Raw genomic sequence first — 24157 nt, 5'->3', positions numbered from 1 at the left:
GCCTTTGTTGAACATATAGCTGCTTCTCACATTGAAAGAATAAATCACATTCTTATTCTGGGTATGTCTCCACTGCATTCACTGATGTGAATGTTGTTCCATGGCTGAAAAACTGGGTAAACAGCTTGCCCTATGCCGGCTCTGTGCTGCCGTGGCTACATTACTAGCTGAGCAACCTAATTTAAAGCCAGCTTGGATATGCCTTTAAGGGCAGCAGCCCCGGCATAGTCTGTACTGCAGACAGCGTACCCCCTTTTTTCAAGAATATTTCACTCCTCAGGCTGGATTACCAGGATTCAAACCAATTTGGGACCCACTTTGCCTGAGAAGGAGAAGGGAGAATCCTCTCTTTTCTATAAGCTTAGTGAAGTAAACCCCAATCTAGGCAGGTTTCAGGAACGGTTCTGAGTCTATAGGGTTTTTTTTAGGGTTATGCACATCTATTTCAACTTCTTAAGCACACATACTAGAAGCACATGTCCTGGACAGAGGATGCCCCCCTCCCCGCCGCCCCCCCCCCCCCCCCCCCCCCCCCCAGCATATTTAAAATCTACAGTAATCAATGTTCCTGTGTCAATGTACAGCAATTCAATATTCGATCATCTTTACAATCATACACCTCTCCACTTTTCAATTTGCTTCATCATTTACTATTAATTTACATTTTTGCCCATCTTCATATCCTCAGAGAAAAATGGAAGATCCAGGTTTCGGCAGACCATAGGGACCTCTGCTGACAGCTTCTATACAGACAGTCACCTTTGGATGCATGGAAGTGGTCTTGCATGACACCTGAGCTTCATTTATTCAAGATTAAGATTTCTGTCTGATAGAGTGAATCTCACAATCCATCATCACCCTGGCAGAAAGGCTCCCATTTGTAGGCATGATGTTACAGCCTCATCTGAGCTTTTGCGTGACTCCTAAGTATAAAAGCAAATACAGCACGTGTTAGGCTGTAGCACCCACAGGTGGAATGCTCCATTTTGCCATTAAACCAGGAGGTCTCTTGTCTCCTGTTAGAAATTAATGTATGTGTTCCTTTTACTTCACATTCCAGTTAGCACTTTCCATTAAGGGCTGTGCTACAGAAGAGGGCCATGGCTGAAGCATAAGGGGAGCTGCCGGTGAAACAGGGAGGCTCTCAGGAAGCACCATCCCTGAAGTGCTCTTACAATTTTTCTTCACAGCTACAACAGGTAAATTCCTGAGTTGTGTTTTATTTGGTGTGTGCAATTGTGTACTCCTCTGCATAGATGCAAGATTAAATTATTGGGTTTTTAAAGGAACAAATAACTCCTCTGATGACACAATGCCTTTTGCTATACATGTTTCCAAACTGGGTAAATGGTAGACACAAAAATATATTAGTGAAGTAACTTTTACTCCCCCTTTCCATGGAACACACTTGTGCTGCTGGGGAATCATTGCATAAAATTTTCCAATAACCAGAATTATAACTACCTCTAAATTAAAATTTCTATTTAAAAGTTTTTCTGCCTTCTTTTACTCTGTATTAAAATTGAGCTGCCTTGCAAAAAGATTATGCATAATTATTCGCAAAGAAAAGAGCTCACTGCACATGCTAATGTTAAATGTCTGTAATTTTTAAACCTTATATACCCTAACCCTTCAAATCATTGATTCAAATATTTTTTCCTTTTGCTGCCATGAGTGAAATATTTTATATATGCACTTGTTCCCCTATTTGTGTCAGAAATTCCAGCTAAATATTTTTGCCATCGATTTCTTTTCATGCACGCTCCTTTTTTCTTGCATCTCAGAAGAATTCAACTAACCTGGTAGCATTTATCCTGCCTATTCCCTTCAGAATTATCTCTGACTCAGTGAGATAACCTCTTCATTTCCTCTCTTCTACAGACCTGCTTTCTCTAACTTTAACAAATAACTAAGGTCTCTCTGCCCTTGGACCATACTAGCATTGGTTTTGAACCTTGTCTGTTTGTACGATAACTTTTCTTTAAAATAACTGAAACCAGAGACTGGTCTTTTGAGCGTTACCATAAGACTGTCATCTCTCACCAATATCAGACTACCTGAAGCTTCTGTATTTGCATTTCACAGTTTGCTGTGATTGTTTTTGTTCATTCTTTTTTTGCTGTTGAAAACTCTTCAGCCTTACTGCTGTCCATTGGTTTGTGCTGTCTTTGAAGGCATAATTCATATGTTCTTTACTTGATTGTGAGCTCATAGTCTTTTCTGTTCTCCTCGGTACTGTTCATTGTGTTTTCTCACATTTTTAAGTCAGCTTCTTAAAATTACTTCTACTTCCATCTAAAATTGTCATTGCATATCTTTGTGTTTTCTCCTTCTAAGGAGAATTTACATATGCCTAGCATTTGGAACTGTATGGGATGATGATGAATAGGATACATATTACTTAAGAGTGTATACAACCCAAAATTGCCTGTACAGAAACTCCATATGTCTAATTTTCCTTACTGTATTTATAATAGAAGAATTTGGGTTAGATTATGTATGGTATGATGAACACAAGCACTAGCAAAGCACTGGGAAACCTTGCTTTGGCAGATTCTTTCTCCTCTTCAACTGCTCTACTTGTTAAATTTACCATTAAATACTCTGCTCAAACAGAATGAGTCTGTGGCCTCTCATCACTGCTCCTCCACATCAGCCTCAACTTGGTCCCATTTTGATGCCCTTCTCTCTAAAGCAAACTAGAAAAAAAAAAAAAAAGAAAGCACATAGTACACAAGGATAATGGAAACTGCTGTGTGCAAAATTATTATCTTGTAACCACAGACTGTCCAAAACATCTGGCATGATTTACAATCTGCCAAGAATTAGAAGTCACTTCAAGTCACCAGGCATTTCCAGCCAGCCGCTATTTCCCATGACATGGTCAGCACCTTCATGTCTGCTCCTGAGTGTCTGAACTTCTCACAGAAATCGGGGTTGATTTTTTCAAGTCCTGGATTTTGTCAGTATTGTGTCTATATTAATGCCTTATTCTTTTTCTGTTTGTGTTTCTTTCTTATTTGTATTATCCTTATCTTCATTGAGAAAACTGAGTCAAAACGCTTAACATCTGAAAAACATTTCTCTTAACCAAAGGTAGGTTACCTTTGCAATGTCTCAAACTCTACTGCTTTCTCCAGTGACCTCGTTTCTTTTGTATTCAGAAAGTCTCTTATCTTAGCTCTTTGCACAAACTTCTTTTATTTTGTTCCTTTTGCTTGCACTCTTCCCTTTGTTCTGTAATCTTTCAATCTTCCCCACCAGCTTTATCTTGCCGATGATTGATATATGCATTTCAGCAGTCTCAACTGCTATTTTATTTATCCCAAATAAATATCCACACTGGATGGCAGGTGTAATTCTCTAGCTACAAAACTTTAGCTTTGAAAATCTCCTATTTTATTTTCCACCCATACCTTTCCATGATCCTCATGCTTTCTAAAGCTTTTCTTTTTTCATGTACTTTTTGATTTAATTACAAACCAAACTTGGTTGTAACACCTCATATTGAGATATTCTCCCATTCTTAAACCTCCAGCTGTGCTATATTTGTTATGCACACCTATGACAAGGATTGTTCCCTTTTTTAGTCCAACCTTTTAAATTGTGTAAAGAAGCAATATTATAGTGTTCAGTCTGTGATTTGGGCTACACACCCAGACTGAATTAAAGCTAGATGGAGGGGCAATTCAGGCATGTTGTGTGTTTAAAGGTCTCTGTGTGAAAGAAAAAGAAATCTATAATGTTACCCTCAGGATTTCAGGCAATGATATACCAAGTCTGAAAGAGAGGGAATAAAGAAACTGAAAAAGGATACACACCACTGACCAATCAATTGAAAAGTACGGTAAATGGAAAGCAGAAACCTCCCTGGATTTGCCTTGTGGGCTGATAGCATTGGCTTTGTATAAAAAGAGAGAGCACTTATGATCCACTTTCTACTTGAGAAATATAAATTAGTTTTTCTGAAGGCATAACCCACCGTAACAAATTCTAAGGTGGTGTGGAAAAATCCCACCACTCCTTGAGATGAAGACTAAATGATGCCTTGTCTTCCACAGATCCCATGTCTCCTTGCTCAGGCAAAGCCTGTCTCTGGGAAACTCAAAAGCTGCTGAAATGCATCAGCCTTTATTGCAAAACTGAACTGCACTGAGGATGATTGCAACCTTTATTAAGACTCAGGAGACTTTTTGGTTAGGCCTCACAGCAAACAGGTTACAAAAGGCTCCTGTGCTTTGTGCTATTATCTGTGGGAAAGAAACCTGCCTACAGGCTTTGAATGAAGAAGAGAGGAGGTCCCCTACATGCTAACCTACAGATGGGACACTGGCTTCCGAGCCCCGTCCCGACGTACGTGCCTCACCGCTGGCAGTTAGCTCCATCTCATTTTACTGACACGAAGTCCACCTCATTACTTCTGGACTTTAAATAGATCTTGAGGGTGCAAATTAGTGAAACCTCAGTATGTGAGAGAGAAAGACTATCTGGGGCAGGATTCCCCAAGTACCTATTACAAGGCTGGAAATCTGCAGAAGTCCCAAAAATCCAAGTAGCTCTGTATGTCAGGGAGTGTTTTGACTGCCTGGAACTGAATGATGCTGACAATAGGGTTGAGTGCTTGTGGGTAAGAATGAGGGGGAGGGCCAACAAGGCAGATATCATGGTGAGACTCTGTTACAGGCCACCCAAACAGGACGAAGAGGCAGATGAAACATTCTACAAGCGACTGGGAGAAGTCTCAAGACAGCTAGCCCTTCTTCTCGTAGGGGACTTCAGCTTACCAGATGTCCACTGGAAATACAACACAGCAGAGAGGAAAAAGCCTATGAGTTCTGGAGTGTGTGGAAGATAACTTCCTGATGCAGCTGGTCACTGAGCCAAGCTGGGTAGGTGCCCTGCTGGACCTGCTGTGGGTGATGTGGTGATCAGACAATGTCTTGGGCATAGCTATCATGAAGTGATAGTTTTCAGTCCTCAGAGAAGTAAGGAGGAGGGTGACCAGAACCAGTACTTTGGACTTCCAGAGGGCCAATTTTGGTCTGTTTAAGAGCCTGGTTGACAGAGTGCCTTGGGAAATCATTATGAAGGGTCAAGAGGTCCAGGGAGGCTGGACTTTCTTCAGGAAGGAAGGCTTAAAGGTGCAGGAGCAGGTTGCCCCCACGTGCCAAGAGACGAGCTGGTGAGGAAGAGGAGCAGCCTGGCTGAACAGAGAGCTTTGGCCAGAACTCGGGGCAAAAAGGAGAGTTTACCACCTTTGGAAGAAGGGGCAGGCAGCTCTGAAGGACTGTAAGGATGTCTGGAGGTTGTGTAGGGTGAAGATTACAGAGGCGAAAGCCCAGCCAGAACTCAGGCTGGCCACTGCTGAAAAAGATAACAAGAAAAGTTTTTATAAATACATTAGAAACACAAGAAGGGCCAAGGATAATCTGCAGCTTTTATTGGATGTGTCAGGGAACATTGCCATAGAGGATGAGGAAAAGGCTGAGGTACTTAATGGTTTCTTTGTCTTACTCTTTAATAGCAAGACCAGCTTCCCTCTGGGTACTCTGGGTACCTTGAGCTGGAAGACTGAGGATGAGGAACAGAATGAAGTCTCCACAGTCCAGGAGGACATGGTCGGTGGCCTGCTTCTCCACTTAAACATGCACAAGTCCATGGGGATGGATGGGATCCATGCAAGAGTCCTGAGGGAGCTGGTGGAGGCACTCCCCCAAGCCACTCTCCATCACTTAACAGCATCCCTGGCTAACCGGGGAGGTCCCAGCAGGCTGGAGGTTAGCTGGTGGGATGCTCATCTACAGGAAGGGTGGGAAGGGGAGGACCTGGGGAGCTACAGGCCTGTCAGCCTGACCTCAGTGCTGGGGGAGGTTATGGAGCAGATCACCCCCAGGGCCATCAGGCGGCATGGGCAGGACAGCTGGGGCATCAGAGCCAGCCAGCGTGGGTTATAAAAGGCAGGTCCTGCCTGACCAGCCTGATCTCCCTTTATGACAAGATGACCATCTTCGTGGCTGAGGGAAAGGCTGTGGATGTTGTCCACCTGGACCTTGGAAAAACCTTTGACACCATCTCCCACAGCATTCTCCTAGAGAAACACACTAGAACCAAAAAAGTGTCAGTCAGGTCTCCTGCCTTCTTAAAAAAATTCCTTTGAAAACCTGGTACAGAACAAAAGAAGCTTGTGCGGGCAACCTGGACACCCCACACTCACTAGCAGAGTGACCAGACCAGACCAGACACATTTAGCGTACCAACAGGCGCATTTAACCTCATGATGACTTATCTAAAATACTAATCATGATTATTCTTCAGTAGGATTCCTTGCCTAAGGAAGATCATAGGAGGCTTTGCAAGCTCAGCCCTAGAAGACAGTAAGTGAAATACTCTCCTCTACCAACAATTTTTCACAGAAGCTGAACTTATTTTGCAAACCCACAACTCACCTTTTCAGTACAGGGACACTTCAGGCCGTAAAAGTAAATAGGCAAATATTAAGTGAGGTGACTCAAACATTTACGCAAGCAAAGCCACTCTTATTTTGCCAGAAAACAAATAAAGTTCAGTGTTGGCAGAGTTTTATAAGCCATGGCACTTCACTTTGTTTTTCCACTTCTTTTTCGTGGCCCAGACTTGAAAGGCAAGGTAACCTTGGTGACTGCTGAGGTGGCACACAACTGCTGAGGACTGTCCCACCGTTCTCAGCATTTCATTCAGTCAGGACGTACGCAGTCCTCAGCAGGTACTGGGGGCACCAGGAAGCAACATGTTAAAAGTGCATGGTGGGCACGTGATTGGGATAAAGCAAAGATGAAACAGAACCCCAGCCTTCTTTTTATTCTTGCAGAACATGCACAGATGATACTGTTTTTTCTAAAATAAGTCCAATGCATATAAAAATATAAAAAAGCGAGCCTGAGGTAGCTTTGTTTATGTTACAGGTATTGAAAAGTCCTACCTTGATATCTGAGTCACATCATGTTTTTGCTACTCAGGTCAATTGCTACCAGGTTTCTCAGAAGTTGGAAAGAGACAATGGAAAGATAAATTCTAATGGACTGGATAAATATCTTGCTTTGAAACAACGCAAGAATTGTACAGGGACTATACAAAAACTACTTAATTTTAATGACAGATTTATGTCAGAACAAATCAGTTTTTACTGAAATGCTTAGCTTAGCTGTTTTAGCTTGTGACTTTTGCTCTTTTTGTGTTCAACTTAAGTGATATAACTTGATAGGGAAGGCATTGCATGGAGACTAGAAGCAGATAGCTCTATTCCAAAATGAGGCATGCAAAGGTTGTACGAACGTTTGGTGGATAGTGCCCTAATTCGTTACAGAATGGGATTCGTATACTTACACAGTGAAAAGCTCGGATTAGGCACACAACATAATTTCCATTATGTTAATGTTGCTTTAAAATATATTGCACAGAGTGCTGCAACAATCAAATTATCAATTATAATGTCTACTCAGAGTAGAAAAGTGTTGCAAACAGAGGGCTGATTACTGCTTCAGTACTTCCAATCTGCATACTCATTGTTTAGTACAGGGAAAACAAATTATCTTGTGTTGGCCCTAGTTCAAATTTAATTAAATGAGTGCAAAGCAATTATAATAAAGTACAATAGTATAGTAATGAAAGGAAAATAACTCATTAACCTATTAATCTTTATTTATGTTCCTCTCAAATAAGTATGTAATTTCTTTATCACTGCATCCCATAAGAAATAGCAGGCTCTCACTGCTCCTGGCCTGCTTTAGCGGGGCTTATTTTGCTAAAGATCATTGTATGACTTCACTGTTACTATTTATATAGATTTTATTTAATGTGTCTGATTTTTTCTCCTCTCCCTTACACAGTATATTTTAAAACCCTTTCCCACATATCTGTGATGTAGATTATAAACCTGTTCTCACCCCCCTTTTCTTTTAACACTTGTCAGTTCTGAAAGGTAAACCTCTCTAGGAGCATTGGTATGCTTCTGTCATTGCGTAAGGGAGGGTGTGCTCCCCGAACATCTGCTATAAAAGACGGTCTTACATTAAGACATAAGATGAAAGCATATTATTTTTAAGAGGACCTGACACAGCTATTGCTTTACAATCTTTATGGGTATAACAACATACCCCATCTTTTCAAACGTGCTTTTTTGGTTCTTCATTCCAAGCTTTACCTAGGTTGCTGGGTTGGTTTATTATTCTGACAAAATCTCAAGTTTAAGGAAAAACAATATTTTTAGATGATTAGTCATATATTATACTGCAGTGTATTTTAATCATGCTTGCTGTATGCTAGCTATCATTATTACCTTATCTCTCCAGAACTGATTTTGTTTTCATTGACATCTTACATTCTAGTGTGTACATTTAATGTCACACACCAGTGCTTAGCTTATTCCAGCCAGTCAGGGTTGACTCTGTCCTTTCACTAAGCTAAGCCACTCACACAAAAAAACCCCAACCCAACAAAAAAACCCCAAACCACCACCAAAACTAAGCTGTGAGGAAGCAGCAAGATTATGAGCAAAAACGTATTTCGAAAATTTTTACTAAACAGCAGGTTTTCTTTTTTAGACTGAGGAAACCAGTAATATTACAATTAAATTTTTTCCTACTAAATAAAATGAAGTAGAAGTGGTACTGTACCATAAGCAGTGATTGAATATTATCCTGGAGAGTTGGAAAAATTGATAACTGCTATGTAAAACTTAAGAATATTAAATTAGAAGAACTACACTTTTAAAATATAGTCTTCACTTCTGCATGCACAAGTGTAATTACCGGCACTTACAGAAGACCAGGGGTATCTGCGTAAAACGTATAATCAACACAAATGTAATTCTGAATATGCAGAAAGGATGAACGAAGGCTCCTTTTGAAAACTGGGAAATAAAACCTTCACAAAAGAGTTTGCAAAGTCAGATGTCCCTAGGCTTTTTCCTTTCCATGCATGGACCCTGTGCATGCAAGGTCCAATCTTAGTGCCTTATAAGATTTGAGCAGAATAGCTTCCAAAAAGTTATTAACAGATTCTCTTGAGAGGATTGTAGAGGTGCAAATTTACAGCTCAGATGGCTGAGAAACACACAAGTTCACCATATCTTTCCTCTTCACACATAGCAAAAAACTTCTGCCTTGTAGAGTATATTTCTGGTTCCACAATCTGCTGCTAAGAACTCTGTTAGCGAGAAATGGAACTCTTTAATCTTAATGACACTTAATGAGTCACTCTATTCTTTGCACATTTTTAACACTCAGTTCTTTATTTCACACTTATTGCTCAATTCTTGCTTTTATATTGTTGTCGCACGAGTACTGCATTAATACAACTGTGCACAGGGCTGTGTGCGGCTCTGTTGTGTTGCATGGGACGAATGACATTGTTCGTGGTGACATTGCTGCTGACCTGCTGGAGAGTGATCAGGAATTGCAGAGCCATCGCCGATAGGTGGCACATTCGCATTTTGCAGAGTCTAGTGCCATAATTCTTTTTGTCTGGTTTTGTTTGTTTGTTTGTTTGCTTTGACGATGAGTCATGTTTTAATTGCAGTATTTCAACATGTGAAGTAACTAAATCATTAAAAGAGGAAGAAAGACAAAAAACAAATTTTGCTATACACAATCATCAGAAACTCATATGAATTGTCATCTTTTTCAGTCCAGAGTTAAATAGTTCTCGTCGAGTAAATCAACGTTTATTCTCTGTGTAGAGCAACCACTAGAGGGGAGTTTGACACTCACGTTGCAAGTTCACAACTATATACTAAACTGCAGGGAAATGCAGAAGATCAGAAATCCACAGTAATTAAAAAAGACCATCGTGCCAAACCCACAAATTTCACCGTCTTCCCAGATTACTGAGCGAGATGATTCCTATCTGATTTAATAAAAGTCTAAATTCTGCTGCCAGCTCAGCTGACTTTGTCCGGCTTCCTGATACATAAAATGAAGAAATGAAACCGCAGTGAGCTGAGGAAGAGAACATGAAGCATGCTCAATAATGAAGACAAATATAAAACAGAGTTGCCTGAGACGAGAATAGACTTCATAGTCACTGGACTTTGCAAGCCCTACGACAGTTACACAGGGAAAGACTTTTTCTGTCTTCCGCCTGCCTGCAAATCACTGGCCTAATAGTCAGTGAAAATATATGACCTGAAAATATACAATGTCTGCCAATGTCTGCTGTCTGCACCTAAAATGTATACCTAACTGCCCTTGATGCTTCCTCCTGTGTGTATCTTGGTTTTATTTAAAGTGAATCCTTACTGTACTGTGCACCACAGGGAGTAACAAGGTCAGATTTTCAAAAGGCATCAGTCTCCCTGTGCAATGGGTATAATGCACATCATCGGTGATATTTTCTTTTAATGCAAACAGGCACAGTTTCACGCCGGTCAACTTACACGTGCAAAAGATTTGGTCATATCTGTATAAATCATAAACATACCTGCCAGAACATCAGACACTGCAGAATGCTTGGCTGTGGTGGGAATTAAGACACAACCCAAGTGCCTGGGCACAGGGAGGTACAACCAATGCATGATGACCTCTCCAATTTTGATCCTTTGCATACCTAACTCTTTAGCCAGAAGGAAGACTTAAAGCCTAATTGATTTATCCTATTAATCATATGCAATCTCATCATAGCACAAGATATGGTATCACAGCATCGTATGGAACCCCTCCAATGAATAAAACCAACAACACAGCATCTGCAACTTCCTTAAAATTGTAGTTCATATGACTGTGGATATTTTCAGGTGCAAGCATATATCTGTCACAAGGATAATATATGTATGTATACGTGTGTATATATATACACACACAGACACATCATTTTTTCATAACTGGGTCTCAGAGGTACTTCTACTGATCTTCAGAATAACGGAAGAGTGCAGATTCAAAATAATAAAAAAGATAATATATCGTCTAGAAGAATGAAGTGAATACACTGCACAGTGCTTGTCACAAAGAATGTATTTAATCCATGCTCTTATTTATAGCATCAAAATGTTTTTGACAGTAGTAAGGAGAGTAAAAAGTCAACAAACATCAGACAAAGGCAAGAAATAAAACTGTACTCAATTTAACTCAAATAGTATTTAAAGGGACATTGATCACGTAAGAATATATAAAGTACATGTTTAAAAGTTAAAGCCATCACCTATTATGGATGCCACTCCTGTTGTATGCAATAACATACTATTCACCTAATTTACTCTAACACCTACCAATGTAAATCAGTAGTTATCTCACTGACAACAATGAAATTTTTCTGGCATACAATTGATGCAAATGGAGAATTTGACTCTATATCTGAAAACCTTCCATTAAAGAAATAATTAGTGTACACAGGTGGTGTTTTTCCCTAGTAATTGATATGCAAGTCTAACCACTTCTAAAGGCTGGCCATTTGCTTGAGAGACAAGAATTTATTTTCCTCAGTAATGAGCACAATTTCATATGGATGGGCTTTCTTTCCTCCACAAAATAGAAAGACAATCTATATTTCAGCATTCAGTCTTTCTCCTGCAAAAACGTCAAATGGCCCCTACAGATCTGCAACTCCACTGAGTTTACGCAAGATACTGCAACTAGCCCTGCTGCAAGGCACCACCTCGGGCACTGGAACGCACTAATTCCTGAAGGTTTGGATATCTGCTGAGAACACCAAACACCTGGAGATTACTGCCCTCAGTGTTTGTACTGGAAAGCTTCCAGGAACCCACAAATAGTTCAAGGCAAACATCAAAAACCAAAAGGCAAAATGACCAAAAGGCATTTCTTCATGTTTTCAACTGCATGATGGCAATATTTTGCACGCCAGCTCTCCCTTCATAGAGGCAGTGCAGTTTAGGACAGTGAGAGCAGGGACACAATGTCTGGTGATGGGACCCACCTTACAGAAATGATCATGCTTTGGCCTGCAGCTTTTTGCAGCAGAGAATCAGAACTTTTGTCCACCATAAGCATTATCCTTCATAGATTAATTCCCATCATGAAAATTAAGAATATCTACTCTAAAATGAGATTTCAAGATCACAGTGTATTAATTGATCATGTAATGACTAGGAGACTGCAATGCAACACTGACTCCCCAAAAAAGGCTTAAAATCAACCTAAAATATTTCATGAAAATGGTTAGAGCACCATGTCAATGCTTTCACAGATGTCCTGCAAACCCTGCATCTAGAATATTCAACAGGTTATATTCTGTTCAAAATTCTACATCTCAAAGAGGATCATACACATGATAATAGGACGAACATGCTCAAAAAGACCTAATCTTACAAGGACTGCTTAAGAATTTGCAAACCTCTCAAAACAAGTAGCTCTAGCAAAACCTCACTATTTACAAAGTGTGATTCATCTGTTTAATGGTGACAGAGAATTTAGTATTTAGTCCAGATGGTTGCACAGATAACAAATCTAGCCTAGCTTTTCGATGCTATGGACAGACTGTCTGACTGGTTCACACTAGGATAGATAGATAGATAGATTGATAGACAGACAGACAATGACCTTCTCTTCTTGAAACAGTTTTGCTGCTAATACACATTTTATAATAATAATAAAAAAAAAAACGGCTATGCATAGACCTCACTAACCTACAGAACAGGATAGACCCGAAAACATAGGCAGGCTTTTATTTTAAGTTTACAATTTCTGTTGTCCCCTTAGGAAAGAGAAGGGCAAGGACTGAGTTTGAAAACCTATTCAATAATAGATCTTAAGCTCTTAGCTAGAACAGGACAATTCTGGGCCAGCACAGCGATTCCCCAACAGCTGGTGTATGTACTTTGTAGTAGTACAAGCTTTTGGCAAAGAAACTCAACTGACACTGGATTCTATTCCCAGTGCTGCCTTTCCCCAACTTTTAACCCAGGGCAATTTACCTAACTTCTGTCTGTTCCTGGTTAGCCATCTGGTAAATAGATAATATAATTGCATCCTTTATAGGCTCATTGTGGGGCTTAATTATTGAACGTCTTTAAGATATGTCAAGGTTCTTGGTGAAGAGTTGTGCAATCTATTAATAAATAATAAGGGGGAGGCGGGAAGGGGCGCTAAGGGGAGGTGGCGCATAAAGCTGAATTGTTGCATAGGAGAAACGTTAGCCAAACTGAGGCAAGAGAAATATAGGCAAGTGATTTTGGGACATGATGTGAAAAGGAAAGGAGCAAAATCACTACATTAACTGCACTAGAAAACGTAGAGAAGGAAAATGGGCTAAGTTGAAATGACAAAAAAGTAAACTTGGACAAATGGGAAAGGGCAGACCTGGCAAAACAGAGGAAGTTATGTGTCAGTGGAGAGGTGTCGAGACTGGACTGAGTCAGGAAGCTTAAACTGACTGGAAGGAGAACTTTTCCATGCTTTACAATTCATGTTTCATTCTGTTCCAGTTTGCTCATTTCTTTACAGTGTAGCTTACACAGACTGTTCTAATGGATGGCACTGCCACAGGGCATATGCCCTCTTCTGTCTCATCTGAAGTGGGTGGTACCTCAGGGAGTTGACAGCTTCTCCTGAATGCGTGGCATTTCTGGGACAGACATCTGCACAGACATCTCTGTAACAGCCTAAGGGAAGCGGCACTGACTCCCTTCACCAGCCTGATCATCTGCAAATTGCATCATAGGAACTACTTTCACTTTCTAAGCATAACTGCCGTAAGTGATCCATTGATTGCTATCTGACACTTAGCTTTTCTGTTTTCATTTCCCAGATGTTTCTGGTTTTGTCATCACTCTCAACTCCATTTTATCAGAGGTATGACAACACGTATTGAAAGGACACAGCCATACCACAAAAAAGAAATATATCAGCTAAGTACAGTAGAGAATCATAGTGTTTAAAGAGGGTTATTGAAAATTTAACAGTTTGCAAATGAAGCCCAACTGCCTAGTGTTTATTCAGCTCTCATCAGAAAAGTTACTTTCTATACTGGATTTCTTCATTGCAAAGGCTGTGCACTTTAGATAGCGTGGCAGCAAAAAAACCCTTTTCCCTTATTTTTTTTCAGTACCCCCGATGCTGTGTTTTTTTTAAAGAATAACAGATATTTATTGAAAGAATGGGTTTTTTTCTGCAAATCCTTGATTGAATTGGAAATTTTTGGATAAAATTAGATTTATAAGACCACCAACTTTGTCTTCTGCTTGTTTCACACAGTTTTAAGTTATTGCCTCTTCCTACTACAAATATAGTGAGTACCCATTAAAGCCATCACTGGATTCAGTTCTCCAGTGCCTGTTTACATTTAGTATTATAAAAGAAACACACTAATGTGAACAAGGAGATGAGTTAGTCTGCATAGCAGGAACCGAAAGACAAAGATATATTTTTTTCCAACCTTTTTCTGTAATCAAACCAAAGCGGGGACCTAGCTCTCAGATTTATCGTTTAGGAATTACCTTGTTTCCAAATTTAGAGTAGTACATTATGTAGGCACAGTATTTTTCTTGTAAAGAAAATCAAAAGATTGGAAGACAACCAAAGTCCACAAAAACTGTCCTTATATTAACATTTTATTATGGCATTTCTCCTGTACCCAAAACATACAGTCTAACTGGGGCAAGGGGGGGAGGCGTGTGGACCAAAGATCTCTTCTACCAGTGTGGATGGGCTCATCTCCTCTGATGTACAAAGATAACCTGTGGTGTTCAAGAACATTTTAAACACACTGAGGAATGTCCCTCAAAAAAACCATGGAGTCATTAGGTATACCATAAAGAAAAATACCATCCAGCAAGAAGGAGATATGGCTGAAGGAGGACCTCATGGTTATTTTCCATATTGCTGAGTCCATGCCGCACACCCTGAGATACACTGAGCAGTTGAATGATTTTGTTCCACGCAGTAAATTTTCAAAAATCATTTGGCCTCATCACTTGGTACTGAACACTGAGTCTTGCTCAATCTTGCTCTTAAAAGTGTGAATGACGCAGAATCCCACGCCTCTTAGCAATAAAATATTAAATATGAACATTGAGCTTACCTTCTGTTACTCCACTACATGTTTGCCTGCTATTGACAATGAAGGCGCATCACTTCCAATAAACTTCATTCCAACTTTCATGTTTTTCTTGGAAAAGAAAGAAGGTGAATCCTTGATCTGTAAAAGATAAACGTTATTTTGTTCTAGTCTGTCTGACCAGTTTATCAATGACAGTCATTCATCTGCTGTGGAAACGTGAACAGTGCACCATGAATTTGCTAACATTGCATCTGCCGGTACATTTTTCTTGGATAATAAGTGAGGTATAATAAACCTTGATCTTTTTTTTTACACTAGTTTTTGTTTGGAAAGTATGATTCATTGGCTATTTGCTATTACACATTGTTCCTCTACAAAATCACATTCTACAGTCATAACAAATTTCTTCCTTGGATTCAACAAAACCCACTATTTATATTATTTTTAAAGAATAATAACATAATGGAGAAAACTCCATGTGAAAATTTTAGGACCACATTTTCAGTGCTGACACCTGCTGAGTGATGCATCAGAGAAAGAGAGCCTATTATCACCATAAGAACTCGAGAAAATTCTTTCTGAATTCCAGTATCTTCCTTTTCAACAGCTTATTTCAGATACATGAATGTGATGAAATTCTGTGTTCTGTGTGAGTGAAAGCATTTTCATTCAGCAAATAACAATCTGTAACCCCCAATGACATTAGAAAGAGTATTTGTCTTTGCAGTGCTCCGTGGAGGTTGTTTGAACACCTCTGTCAAAACTTTTCAGCCTAAAAGCTACATTGGTGATCATTTACATGCATACGATTGACCATTTAGGGGCTGGAAAAGCAGTCTTAGACCCGTCACTGCCTATGCAATAGTGTTTTCCTAACAGTACTCATTTCAGTAAGTCTGCTCCACCGAGTGTACTACTGAGCTGCATTTTTCCTGTAACATACTAATGATTTACCTTCTCCTGCTATGCTTCATCCAGAACAAGAAGTAAGGCAAGGAGAGCACCAGGCAGTTCATGCCTTTCCCCTGCCCAAGATTAACCGTATCACAGATTTATTTCTTTTCAGATAACTGTTTCTTTACACAATAGGTATTATTTTTCCCCCATGATTTGGGTAAGCATCTTCACTATTTAAGAAATGGAAGACAGGAGAAAGGGGAGACAGTCCAAACTAACATAAATACAAATAAGCCTACACTTGGGTGTAACATGATTCAAAGAACAGGTTTCAGCTTGTGCATACTGCTGTGCTGAAGTTAGTGGATTCACAATAACAGACACATTATGAACCCAACCCAGTATGTCGTCTGTACACAGGTGAAATAACATGAATTAGATAAAACCACAATAGAAAATAGCAGTAATTCTCCCTGTTAAAGATATTTTGCCTGTATATAAGAAAGCCAGTATGAAGATTACTTTGACTCCACTGCTCTTTCCAATGCTGAGATGCATGCGAAAAAGATTTTAAAATAACATGAGATAGGTTTCCCTCAGTCCAACCCTGAGATCCCTTCGAAAAACAAGTGATTGGAAATATTCCTGTATGAGTAGATATTACTTTTGGGTTATATCTGCTTCATACTCCTTTTGTTTTTTCATCTTCATCAGCAGAAAATTATGATCTATTATATAGACACATAACATTATAAGGAAATAAAACAAGTAGGTACATGACATGCTGAGTAATGCAGTGTATAGTTACTGGATACCATGCAAATTAATACACTTTCTATGTTTCATGTAGGAAATGCTTTGTCAATACTGCGCTAGTAATTTCTTGTCATCCAGATCTATTCTGTCTATTCCTTCCAGAAAATGCCTCTTCTAATCTATACACTCTCTAGAGGAAGACTGCAACTGTATTTATGAGTACACAAACACTGATATTCACTGATATCTTCTATTCTTAATTGATCTGAGTCATGAAAAAGACTTGGAACAGCTTAACTCACACAGTAGGTACGTTGTGAAGCAGAAACATAATGATCATTTAAACAGTAACAGAGGGTCACATCCACTAGTTTTGTTTGCTCACTTAGTATTAAAATTCTTTCATTAATTTCATGATCAGTAAGATATTTCAGTTTTGCCTTTCATATAAAAATGAGTGAGCTCTCTTTCCCCTAACGTGACTTTCCATAGTCAAAGCAGCAGCAAGAAAAAGACAGAAAATCATCTTAAGAAACTAAAATAATCACTTGACTTACATTTCCAAATTATTATTAATAATTGTTATTTAGTTTTCATTTCACAGCAGCACCAAGGAAATGTGAATCAATACTCCCTTCCACAATGACAAGTCCAAGCAACAGCAAAGCAACCCCTGCTCCAAAGCCTTTGTATATAACCAAGTTATTAAAAGCAGTAATACTGATCATTAAGGTCTGTTTGTAAGACTGTATTTAGATTAATCAGCAGATACCACCTCAAGCACTAGGTAGTCATAAATTGTTACATAATTTGCTCAAGGACACAAGACCAATGCTTCTGATCCACTGCTACGTGATTGTGACCTCACTGAACGTTGAACAGTATGCTTTGGCATGTGCTTAACTCCTCTTCTGGCGGAGTAAAGGCAAAACATAAACATATTCTTGCAAGAGCACGCAGCTAAAAACAATCTTTAATTTTAAGGTACACAAACCTGAACTACCTTACATTGTTACCAAGTTCCTGGAAAGGCCTGGGTCTCTTTAGGATATTCACTGGAGCTCATACATTTCCTATTTCTCTGTAGGTCTGCAAAGTTTTCCTTTAATATACTATTATCATCAAACTTCATTGCAAAAAAATTTGAAACAAAGCTGTATTTATAGTTTTAAAATAAATCTTGCTACCTGAGTTTCAGAATCATGTGCATGCAATTTGTATACACAGAAGGTTATGCACTTTGTTTTTTCATAGTCCACTTAACTGTGCAGCCAAACACAAGTATGTGAACTAGGTAGACTCTATAAAAATTATGTAGAAGTGCAAATTCATGCTTGCTTGTGCAGTTCTAAGGCTCTGACTCATAGTTTCAATATAGGGGGTTTTTTTGTGTAGAGATTTATAGTAATTTCTCACCAACAATAAATAGTATTTCCTTAAACAGCACATTTCCTTAATTTAATAGGCTTTTCACATATAAAAGTTCAGCCATTAGCCATTCTTACTTCCATAACTATGAGGTCCATGTCATGGGTTAACAAAACCTATCATCTGTGCTAGCAAAAGTACACTATAACACATTCAGCATCCATCAGTTTTGAAAACGCTAACATACAAACAGTTTGCTATACATTTTAAAGTTGAACTAGACTGAGAACCTTTTCTAAGCTTAAGGAGAAACGTGGTCATAAAACTGGGGAAACGTTATGGCAGAAGGCTGTATTTGTATATCTATATATGTATTTGTATATCTACTTGTATCTGTATTTACACCCTTATCAAGAACAGGTCAAATAATCCTTTCTTGGAATTACACGGTGATGAGTTCAGATAAATAAACTAGACCATGTAATTCATAATCCTAAACAGTAACAATTAATTTTCAGAATCTGTCTCCTGTGAAAGAAAGCACTGGTCTTTCAAAGCCATGATTATTTTAGCTCTGATTTACTCGTACCACAGTGTGCATTGGCCTACTTCTGAACAGATCTGGAAAGCTAAGTAACTGGGCCTATAAGACTACACTCCATGGATTTCATGTGAGTCTAAATGTAAACAACAGAACTTACAACTAATTGCCTTTTAGATAAAGCTGACTTAAGCAATTGAGATAACAGAATCCTACAATACTCTAGATGAAACATACTAAAAATGTGAATTAATAAGTTAGCTGACATTGAGCTCCAGATGTTTCTTACTCTGGCAACATTCCTTAAGTGATGATAAGCAGATTTACATACTTAACTAATATGTTTATTTAAAGAAAATTTCCAAATCCAGACTAACATCCAGATTTCTTATTTGGCTTCAGATCAAAAGACATACTATCAATAAGGATGGCATCCAGGAAAACCTTTTCAACATCTGCTTAGAACTAAACAACAGATATTTGATTTTCTGTAAATTTAATTTCAGGCAAAATTTTACTTCATCCAGTATTTTTTATATCCTCAAGACAGCCTGACCTAGTCATTTTGCATATTCAAATCTCAGAATACAGCTCGTACACTGGCAGAGACAGCAGTTGCTAAGGAGAAACTGTGTTAGTTTGTAGTTCATTTAAAATGCTATGAGCAATTTCACTTAGAGTGAGAACAAAAGCTTTTTGGAAGCAAAGCCCTCCCCTCCCCAATAATATCAGTCATTTAAAGAAGCAGGTTAAAAACGATTTATATGTTCCTTGTAATCTAAGGAAATTCACATAGTTAATAAAGAATGAAGCTCTACGTTTTCATAAGGGTGAGGAGGGGAAAATAAAGTTAACATTACTGAGTCATAGCTGGTATTCTTTGAACCTCTCTCTTATGAGAAATGCTTATTGTTACATTTAAGGCAAACCAAACCAACTCAGAGCAAAAACTTAAAAGAAAACACTCTGAGGAATGGATACTGTTCCCAAGTTCTCCCCAGGTTACAGAAAGGAAGACACAAATATACTGTTCACTGGGAGGGAAAGTATTCCAGAGCTGAGCAAAAAGAACCAACCAGGACATATAAAATGTGGACTTCATTTCCAATATTAATTATTTTAGAAGAGAAGTGAAATTAAGAAAAACATTTCAAAGCAAGTTGATCACTCGCATAAACTTCTACTGAAAGACAAGATAATGAATATATAAACACAAAAGAGGTAAATATTAAGCAGTGCAATATACTGGTAGATATACAGACTGTTTGAGGAATGATGCCAAGGATTAGGAGAGATCAGAGTAAAAAGTACCCAGTGTTTCTTGTGGTTCCTTGGTGTACATGAGAGAACAGGAAATATGCCTACCAGGAATTTGGGACAGAAGAAAATCTTCTGGATCCAGATAACCCTGTAACATGATTGGTCTCTAGTAACTCACACCCACAGCTTTCAGCCTACTTTGCAAAGCATGTAAGTACAGGAAAACTGCTAATCCAAATCACCCTGCAGGGCCATGGCAGAATCAGAAACATAAGAAACAAGAATGCCCTACCCACTGAACACACTGATTTTCTTACATTAAAAAGAGAGAATATACTTCTACACTTCATTTGTTGTGGAAAAAAAGGCTGAAAAAATGCAACAGGAACATTCCCTAAATTCAGAAATAATAATAAAAGAATCCCAAACCTCAGAAATCAGAAGCAAATACAGGGGTCTCAACATTTACTAATTCCTTAAGTATAAGAGATATTTTTTTTTTTTTAAACTGGCATCAAGACTTTGGCATGCCTGGGGTTAACAGTACTGCTATCGGACCAAGTCAGATTCTCCCCTTGACTTGTCTTTGTAGCTAAGTGGTAACAATCAGAAAACTATATTGTATTAGTTTGTTAGTGAAAACAGCGACAGTCTAAGGTTTTGGAGCTGCAATCCTCTACCATGCAAGTTAGCTTACCCCAGGTGAAGACAAACATAGGAATGAAGGTGAAACATTTCACAGCATGTACATATGAATTGTAAACAAGCTTAAAATGCTGTGATTTTTAATAGCTAATGATTGTTAAGGTGTTTTTTTCCTATGTTAGCATGGGTGTCTGCAGTTCACACTTCCAAATTTTCCTAACAGCCACAATGTCCATCTAAGAAAAATGCAGTCCTTTTCAAATGGGCTGAAACTGTAATTTCATGATTTGTCTCCAAGATGCGATGCTTACAGCAGACATAACAAAATATGTCTGTGCTACTTTAGAGGCAAAAAGGCTTCCCTTAGATCCAGTAAGGCTAAGCCCTGTTCACTGCTGTTTTGACCAAGGAAAGAGTCTGGAAAGAGCCCATGGACACAGGAAAAAAAGACAGCAGCAGCAGCCAGGTGCCAGGGTGAGTGCTGGGGAGTGACCCAGCGGCCCAGATTATGTTTCATAGCTCAAACTATGTAAGGAAGCAGGGATACACCACCAGGCAATAAATTACCCCCTTTACCTTCAGCTAGCCCCTGATATAGCCACCATGTCTGACAGCATCTCTTCCTCTATGTACTTTCTTCATTCCCCTTCCATTTTCTACACACAGAATTATAGACTCAGATTAGGTTGGAAAAGACCTTTAAGATTATTGAGTCCAACCATTAACCCAGCACTGCCAAGCCCACACCACCACACCGTGTCCCTGAGCACCATGTTTACACGTTTTTTAAACACCCCAGGGATGGTGACTCCACCGCCTCCCCGGCAGCCTGTGCCGATGCCTGACCACCCTTTCGGTGAACACATTTCCCCCCACACCCAACCGACCCCTCCCCTGGCGCAGCTCGAGGCTGTTCCCTCTTGTCCCGTCGCTTGTTCCCTGGGAGCAGAGACCGACCCCTGCCCACCCCCTCCTGTCAGGTACTTGTAGGGAGCGACCAGGGCCCCCCTGAGCCCCCTCCTCTCCAGGCTGAGCCCCCCCAGTGCCCCCGCCACCCCTCAGAAGCCTGGTGCTCCGGCCCCTTCCCCACCCCCGCTGCCCGTCCCTGGGCACCCCCAGCCCCTCTGCGTCCCCCCTGCCCTGAGGGGCCCAGAACTGAGCCCAGGGCTCCAGGGGCGGCCGCACCAGCGCCGAGTGCAGGGGGACGGTCACTGCCCCGGCCCTGCTGGCCACACCGTTTGGGATACAGGCCAGGGTGCTGCTGGCCTCCTTGGCCACCCGGGCACACGGCCGGCTCACACTCCGCCAGCAGCACCCCAGGCCCCTTCCCGCCGGCAGCTTCCCAGCCGCTGTGCCCACGGGGTGACACGTGTGACAGCACGGAGCCCTGGGGGGAACCCCCGTGTGCCCAGCACCAGCAGGATGTGACTCCATCCACCACCACCCGCTGCCCGGCCGCCCAGCCGGCCCCTACCCCAGCGCAGGGCACCCCCGGCCCGGCCGGGAGCAGCCGCTGGCTCCAGCAGATGCTGTGGGAGATGGTGCCAAAGGCTTTTCCAAGGTCCAGGCAGGCACCATCCACAGCCTTGCCCTCAGCCACGAAGATGGTCATCTTGTTGTAGAAGGAGATCAGGCTGGTCAGGCAGGACCTGCCTTTCATAAACCCACGCTGGCTGGGCCTAAAAAATCCTTCCCCAAACCACAAGTGAAAATTAAGGTAACACAACATTGGAAATGGCCCTTTGAGGAAAATCAGCCAGCCCTCTAGCTCTTTTGCTGTTTAAACCCCACACAGTGCAGGTAAATATGTATATTTTAAAAAGCTTGCTTATTAGAGTGCACCCCAAAACATGATGTTGCCCTTTCAGTTTTGCAGATTCAGTCAGAATTCAAAGACATGTAAAGCCGCACATAATGAATCCGATCAAATGTGTTATGGTACCAGAGTCATTTATCTTCTCACATGCAGGCCTCACTCCTGAAAGTAAACAGAGCTCACTTCGTCGTAAACCATTAAATACTTCTCTCTAATCACCCTGACACCCCTAGACACATTTGCTCTCTCATAAATTAATGTAAATCATGTGAAGATCATTTATCATAAAATAGACATCTGCAACTTTCTCTTCTCCCTTCTCAGGCAATGAAATGCATTTCAGTTGGTCCAGTTTAACACTGGCCTAATACTTAATGATCCAGCACCCTACTAGTCTGTACTGTTACAGGCAGCTGCGTATAAACCATTCAACATGAACACATAAAATAGTTTCAATGGAAGAAACGAGAACTGGTGTATAAAATTTCCAAAACCATTTAAGTGACATAGAAGCTGCCTTCACACTTTCAAAAGCAACTTAGATATGTAAGAGATTTTGAAAATTGTAATAATCTGACAATAATTAGGCATTGGTGCGAATTAAACTTTTTTTCTCCATTTAATTACTCACTTGTACTCATTTCTGTGATTAGTTAATTTTGTTTTGAAGCAGAAGCGTGTTATTCCTAACAGCTTACTATAAATGATATACTAACTACCTGCTGCATAAAAGGAGGCTTATATCAGGCCCATGATGGGGCTCAGAAGAAATCCAACCTGTAACGATTGCCTGAGGAGGCAAAGGTGCTTACAGGGGTGGTCTTCTACCTTGGAGGAAGGACACCTGTGAATCAGGAATGGGAAACCCATAAAAACCCAGTAAACAAGAAGACATACCTTTTTTAAGGTTTCTGTAAAGGAGGGCTGGTGTGTTGTTGCTTTCTAGAGAAGAAAAGCTATGCAGGAGCTAGAAAGAAAAAAACCAACCTGTTGTCAATAAAGGAAACTTTGTCAGCTACCTGCCGTGTGAAATGAGCACAACGAAGGTGCTTAGGCAGTCTTATCAAAGAATTAAATATTCTAGAGAGGGCAGAGAAATTGAAATGAGAAAGGGTTGCTGTCTTCTCCTAAAAGAATAACAGAAAGAGGATTATAAAGCAAAAGCTGAGGGGGAGGAAGGGTTCTCCTGCCAGGGCAAGACAGGGAGATTTCCTACAAGGTCATGGGCAGCTACAGCAAACATAAAACCAGCAGCACACTCAGGTGACTTTGCTGAACTTCAGAGAGAAGGCTGCACGAGAGATACAGGTGTGCTGTGTCTGCTTCCATCCTTGATTAAATTCACGACTTCTTAAAGCTGCCACTCAGTGACAAAAAAACTCTGATTATAGCATGGTATTCCCGTGTGTCTCTCCCTTATCTCTGTATGGAGGGAACAAACTTCCCATTCCTCCCCTGCTTTGAACACAATTCCCTTTTCTTTCCGTTACTTTGTTTTTATTGCTGGAGGTGCTTTATTGCTGACAAACTCAGAAAGTTTGAACTGTTAAAATGGAAATGAAGATAAGAATTTAACAAACCAAAGTGATTTCAATATCAACCGGGTAGTTTTCCCAGCCTGACATTCTAATAAATGAGCGTTCCCTCAGTATTACGAAAGTCATCAAGCCATGATAAGGGAGACAAAATCACTTCCAATCTCACCTGGGGACTTGCAGCTAACAGCACAATTACACACAATACTATGCCAGAAAATACTAAAGTAAATATTAGGAAGGGTTTTATGTATATGTATTCTGTCTGTGCAGCAGTGTCAGAGTTGACAGCTCAAAAGACTGCATTTTCCCAAACTCTACTTTTAATAATCTGCAAACATGATTGAAGGA

The 24157-nt window shown here is 40.1% G+C and overlaps 1 protein-coding gene and 1 long non-coding RNA gene across 5 annotated transcripts in view; one reads left to right on the top strand and one right to left on the bottom strand.

Annotated features, from left to right (window-relative positions):
- Positions 1 to 15013, top strand: part of LOC114017372 (uncharacterized) — a 28882-nt gene extending 13869 nt beyond the window's left edge. For 2 of the 3 annotated variants that reach the window (XR_008735138.1, XR_008735137.1), the window contains 3 exons: positions 1061 to 1199; positions 3046 to 3096; positions 4684 to 15013. This is a non-coding gene — a long non-coding RNA (uncharacterized LOC114017372). The remainder of the gene's footprint in view (positions 1 to 1060; positions 1200 to 3045; positions 3097 to 4683) is intronic. The other variant, XR_008735139.1, reaches the window with a different exon arrangement.
- The window catches only part of TOX3 (TOX high mobility group box family member 3), a 106536-nt gene extending 91412 nt beyond the window's left edge, over positions 1 to 15124 (bottom strand). For both annotated transcript variants that reach the window (XM_027813235.2, XM_055726839.1), the window contains exon 1: positions 15010 to 15124. The gene's annotated coding sequence lies outside the window, so the exon portion shown is untranslated. The remainder of the gene's footprint in view (positions 1 to 15009) is intronic.
- Between the last annotated feature and the right edge of the window lie 9033 nt (positions 15125 to 24157).

This window comes from Falco cherrug, chromosome 14 (assembly GCF_023634085.1).
Source record: "Falco cherrug isolate bFalChe1 chromosome 14, bFalChe1.pri, whole genome shotgun sequence".
NCBI classification, from domain to species: Eukaryota; Metazoa; Chordata; class Aves; order Falconiformes; family Falconidae; genus Falco; species Falco cherrug.
The sequence above is the reverse complement of the archived record's forward strand: the minus strand, read 5'-3'. Positions and strand labels throughout refer to the sequence as shown.